The 6,245-nt window shown below is 44.6% G+C and overlaps 1 long non-coding RNA gene across 1 annotated transcript; it reads right to left on the minus strand.

The window, feature by feature from the left end:
* Positions 1 to 676: 676 nt before the first annotated feature.
* Positions 677 to 3,567, minus strand: LOC141578294 (uncharacterized). The gene is made up of 2 exons (XR_012508427.1): positions 3,415 to 3,567; positions 677 to 1,080 (listed from the first exon to the last, which is right to left on the minus strand). It is a non-coding gene; the product is annotated as an uncharacterized LOC141578294 (long non-coding RNA).
* Between the last annotated feature and the right edge of the window lie 2,678 nt (positions 3,568 to 6,245).

Below are 6,245 nucleotides of genomic sequence, written 5' to 3' on the forward strand. Positions count from 1 at the left end.
GTTTTATTTCGTGGACATTTCTGAGGACTTGAGCCTGGGATGGCAGCCTCTCAGATCGCTCTGAGGGACTGCTCCGAAGTGGCAAGGTAGAAGCCAGGATCTATACATTTTTGCAACAAAGACCAGGTAAGTTGGAACATCAAAAGATTACTGTCAATTAAAGAAAAACAGACCTCTCAAGTTAAGGAATTTAGCACTTTTCTATATATGGGACGGTGCAAAGTTCCGGTCTCGTTGAAATCATTCCTTTGATGCGCACCTAGCTGTCTGGGGCCTGTGTCCTGTTCTTTCCCATCCTGGTCCCCTCAGGAGGCACCATTGGTGAGGGCGGGGCGGGGTGGGGGGGCGCTGCAGAGGCCACGCTGCCTGCTTGTCTGCATCCTGAGTTCCCTCCACTCACTGTCGGGGGTGGCGGTAGTGGCTGATGACTTGATGGCCACAGCATCCTTCGTTTATTGATATGGCTTTACAATGTTTTTTGTTCCCATATGCAAGACAAGAACCTACTCTCCAGTGACAGAAGTAGGTTCCTGTACACACAACCCCACCAGGGACCCCAGTGTGGAGCTGTCCTAGGTGAGGCACCACATGTGAGAGAAGAAACCTGAACCTCAGGGGGACACCAAAGCCATCTCTGTGGCCCTTGGAAATCCTGACCCACACAATCAGGAGCTCATAAAATAGCTGTGGTTTAATAGGAAGATGATACACTGTCAGAGAATCAAAGAGTAACCAATGGACCCCTTTCCCATGGAGACAAGAGGAGGCAGTCAGCGGACTCACAAGTCACAAGCCAGTAGAAGCCATGCATTGGCTGAAACACTGGGACAGAGGGAAGAAGAGAAAGGAATTCCAGGGGCAGCAGAGCATACTGATGCACAGCCCCGGAGGGCAGCCCCCTGGCCTTCAGCCACGCTGCCATTCTGCTCCAGATCTCACCGGCAGCTGGAACTCTCTGGAGCTCTTGACTTCTTGCATTCTGTGACAGCACATGTAACCAACTCTTTCTCATTTCAGCCACTGAAATGGAGTGAGCACCTTCCAATCTCAGAGATGCCTAGGGCATGTGCCCTTCAACCCCTAGGAAAGTAAGGATGAGGGGGAAGGTGAATTCTTAATAATCCCACTTACAGTCTCAACTTACTCAAGAAACTGCACTGACCTGGAAAACCACAATACAAATGAATGACATTTCTTATTTACCACGAACGATACGTTGTCTGTAATTTTCCCTTACGTGATGCTAGTTTTCTCTTTAACGATTACTTATATTCTTATGTATGCGTGTGTTGGCTGAAACACATGCACAAACTCCAAGTTGAGAATTAGGCTTTATTCGGCAGACCTACTGAGGATGTAAGCCCCAGATACAGCCTCTCAGATCCCTCCGTGGGGCTGCTCCAAGGACGTAAGAGAGGAATCAATATATAGAGAGATTTTGCTGAGAAAAAAACAAGTAGTCGAACATCAAAAGATGACTGCTAATCACAAAAACACACATTTCAAGTTAATGATTTTAGCGCTTTTCTATCTATGTGAAGATGCAAGGGTCTGGGCTCATTGAAGTCATTACTTTGATGTGCACCTTAACTCTCCGGGGCCAGTATCCTGTTTTTGTCCATCCTGAATCCCCTCAGGGTGCACCCACAGGGGTGTCTGCAGTGGCTGATGGCTTGATGGCCACAACATTCTTTGTTTACTGAAGTGGCATGTGATATTTGTTGTCCACACTTGTGAGGATGGAAATTTCGACCCTTTAATCAACCAGCAGCCTGGTGAGTGGGGACACCAAGGTTTGGATAATTTTCTACCATCGAAAGGACATAACAATCTCAATAAAATTTTGCTGAACAGACACAGATGTTAAACTTCCAGCTAAAGGAAGGGTTTACTATTAAGAGCAGAAGCCCAACTTAACAAGTGTGTCACCGGCCAAATTGAAGAATACATCTGGCATCTTTGGCCTCAGAAAGTCTGACATCCATTAAAGGGACTGAAAACAAATTATCTCACAGCAAATGGTCTGCTTTTAAATTTTCTCTCAGCCTTTACCAGGCTAGGAACTTAAGAAAGAGGAGAGGGAATTAAACTAATAAGAAACAAAGAAACAGTTCATTTAAACCAAAAACTTGAAGCAGAAAATTCCCCCCAACACCCGAATTCTTCCTTCAGAACATGATGAATGAAGCCATCAAAGCAACCAGGGTTTCCTTTTTAAACTATTCATGAGCCTGGGCCCCTTTGAGCATCATCCTTAATGTTATTCATACATCCTTCATCTCTTACAATGAACTACAGTTTCTGAGTGAAATTGTCAATATGTGTTAGTGCCTCAGCGGGGGAGGGGGGGAATAACTCAGAAATGCAGCCTGAGGCAGCAGGCTCTGCTCTCACACCGACTTCCTCATCACTCTGCCGTGCACCTACAGAACAGACACATTCCTTTTCCCTCCTAAGTAGATGGTTCTATTAAAGGGATACATAATAGCCTCCCCGCATTCCACCTGCTGCAGGGCGTGATTCGGGACAGGACTGCAGGCACTGTTACACCATGTGTTTTCTTCAGCAAACCCTTGAACAGAGGGGAGGAGTGACTTCCCAGCAGGGAAGTGCCTTATACTTCGAGCTGTTCCCTTAGATCATGGCAGCTGGTTGTTGAAATCAGGGTCGAGTGGGTTTTATGCTCTCAGTGGAGGACTGTTTGTCTTAATTAAGTAGTTTAACGATTAGCCACTTAGCAATGCATGCCAAGCCTTGTCAATAATCAAATAGATTTTGACGAAACCTGCTTCCCTTCTGAAGCAGCCACCTTGTCCAGTTTTGAGACAGGAAGGAAGGGGGCAGGGCACAGCCATTCAAGAAATACCATAGCAATTAACACCAGGGTGGTGGAAAATTCATCTCCCCGTACGCCTTGAGGCCCAAGATGGCGGGAGATTTGACTTCCAGGAGACCTTGAGCTTCATTATATGCTCATTATAATATATTAGCAGGCTAAATGGCACTCCCACAAGCACCATCACAGTCCCAAAGCTGACCATAAAAGATTGTCAAAAAGTTGGCAGTGGCCCAATTCCTTGGAATCCCGGCCCCTTCCCCCAAAGTGGTTGAAATAATCCTCCCTCTTGTTAGCATAAGAAGCTACTCAGCCCATAAAAACTAGCAACACCGCTCCTCATGGCCTCTCACCCCCTTGCCTCCTGAGACAGACCGTACTCTGTCTATGGAGTATGTGTCTCTCTGAATAAATCTACCTTTACTCCACTGTGGCTCACTCTTGAATTCTTTCCTGTGCAAAGTCAAGGACCCACACTTGGGACGCATCCCAAGAACTCAGCCGAGACCTGGGACACGGCCGTCCTCTCGCCCCACGTTCATTTTCCTGTATCAGTTTCAACTCCCAGCAGGACCAACCTTTCTCTCCAGCACCTCCCAAGAACAGTCTTGAGCCATGAGCCAGTCACTTGTCCATGCGGAGGAAATCCATCTGTCAATAGTGCCATGAAAGACTTAGCTGAGCTGCATCGCGCTACTGTGCAGATTCAACATCTAAGGCAGTTATCCCTGTGCTCCTCGGAGTCCTATTTTTAGCCAGCACCAGTCTGGGGAGACAACAAACACCCCTTGGAGCCCAGCTTATCTGCTAGAACAACATAACCTTTAGGTCTGATAATCGTGCCAAATATTGAATACGTAAAAGCAAATGTTATTCTAATTAACTGCATTCACAAATGACAGCAGCTTCTCTTTCTAAAGCTGGCTTGAAGAGTTTCCCTCAAGACTCAAATCAGAAGCAGAGCAAGAAAAAAAAAACAAAAAAACAAACAACTTGTCAGCAGAAAGCCAGTTTGCACTAGATGCCAGGAAGCTACCCATGACCTTCAAAGTTTAGCAGGTGTCTGGTCTGGCGTATTTGGCAGAGCACGGGAGGCGCGTGGACAGCCCACAGAGCCCATGACCACTCTGAAGCTGGCTGGACAAATTCCCAGGATAGGATTATGAGAAGACAGGAACAGAAAGATGCTGCTCTGACTGTTCACTGTGAATAAACTTCTGTTATTCCTAAAAAGGCTTCCTGGGACTCAGTGCTATGGTGAGTTTCCCATAGATACGCTATTGACTTTCTCTTATTATATTTACCAATATATGTTTATTGTGGGCAAAGTAGAAGATATTGATGAACAAAAATAAACATAATTAAATGACACACAAATTCTACTACTTTCAAACGACCAATGGTAATATCTTTGTGTTACTGAACTCGGGTTCGAGTGCTTGCCACTCAAAGACAAATGATTCGAGAGGCAATGGTCAGCAGAAAGGAAAGATGTTGTAATGAAAAAAGCTGGCAATCTGGCGAGATGGTGGACTCAGTGTCCCCCCAGAGGCCATTTCCAAAGATTCAGCTCAGCCATGGACGTTTTTAAAAGGGAAAATAGGGGTGTAATCTCAGATGATCATTGAGATGGGGGGGGTCAGAGCTGTCGCCACCCCCACTGTGTGTAGGCTTGTCAGTTCCTTGTGAAGTCTCCTTAGATGCTATCTTGTTCACACAGTTTGTTCATGAGATGACTGAAGGGGAAGCTATGGAAGAGATCTGGTCATTTGTAAATTACTTATTCTCCATTTCTCCTTTCTGATCTGCAGGAAAAGACCAACAAGTTAGGCAAGGTACTGTGATCAAAAGATTTGAAAGATGTGCTTAGGCTGGAGACGAGTGGGGCAAGGGGGTGCTTGGTTAAGATTAGTGACAATATAGTTTTGCTAAAGTAACAAGAAAAGGGGTTTCCTGCAAAGAGTTGTTTACATTTATATATTTTTTTCTAATTTGTTTTTATGATCACGACATATATATGAATAACTGAGTTTCATGTGAAACACTTTGATTAATATCTTTCCTTGAAATTAGTATGTTTCCGTATAACTGAATATATGCCCACATTATCATTTTAATTACCCTGCTATTACCAGAACTTTGGGTTATTTCTACTGGGCATGTGAAGAAATGACCCTGGTGCCTTCCACAAACTTCCCCGAGTTCACAATTCCAAGGATTGTTGGACATTTCAGCGTCAGCTCTTCAGGAACTGTCTGTTTACACCACCAATGCTCCCAGTGAGCAACCTTTGGCATTGTCTTTCAGAATGGAGTCCCGCATCTGCATCATGTGACTATGAACGCTCACACTTTTCCACTGTTAGGCACACTGGCAGTCAGAGAGAAGAGAAAACACAATCCCTCAAAATACGGTGGGTTAGCCCAAAATGTCCACACAAATCTTAAAATTTCTCTAAATTCTTGCTTGCTTTAAGCATGTAAGTTAATTTCTAATTCAACTGTCTCATGTATCCATGTCAATTTTAATGTTATTTTTTATCTGCTCTCCTCATGTTTAATGGGTGTTCTATCTGTACCAGTGCATCATAAGCCAGTGCATCAGGTATCCCCTGGGGCTACATGGCAACAAAGTTTGTGCTTTGGTCATGACCGGACTTGTGAAATCAGCCTCAGGCCTGTGAGTAAAAAGTCTGCTCCATATGGGGAACTTAATTTTGATTCAAGATCATCAATACCTCCAGAGTTTGTGCTCCAGCCACGTACTTTCACACGTCTTATCCCATTTGTCCACATACCAGCCTTGTGAAGCATCCAAGCAGGGCCAATTATTTCTGTTGCTTCTGCTTAATCTAGAATGCTGGAATGTTGCTTGTTCTATTGAGCTTTATATTGAAGAAGGGTTTTTCATTCTTATAGCTCCCACATCTGATTCCATGCCATTTGCTATTCCCACTTAGAAAATCTCCACTCTTTAACCCCTCAGCACCTAACATAATGCACTTTACCTACCCATATACCCACTTACCAACAATCTATAGATCATTCTCATGTGGTCAATACACACATAGGAATCTTTCTGTTCAAGGAAAGTAATTGCACCGCATCCTTATCCTTAACACCCTTTATCACAATGACCATCACATACAACCTCCATGAGCAGCTTCTTCCCAGGTCCGCATCCTGGTTCCCACCCCAGTGGTTCTTCCTGTGAGTTCTTAAACCCCACAGTGCCACAGTCTTGTCTACAACACCCCATTCTTCTTCCTCTGTAGTGACTGCTTCTACCAGACATAATAGTAATCACTTGTGTCAACTGAAAAATAACGTACAACCTAAAAGTTGTAAATTGTGTTTTACTTGGTGGACTTTCTGAGGACTTAAGCCCAGAAGATAGCCTGTCAGATGGC

This window comes from Camelus bactrianus, chromosome 1 (genome assembly GCF_048773025.1).
Source record: "Camelus bactrianus isolate YW-2024 breed Bactrian camel chromosome 1, ASM4877302v1, whole genome shotgun sequence".
Taxonomy (NCBI): domain Eukaryota; kingdom Metazoa; phylum Chordata; class Mammalia; order Artiodactyla; family Camelidae; genus Camelus; species Camelus bactrianus.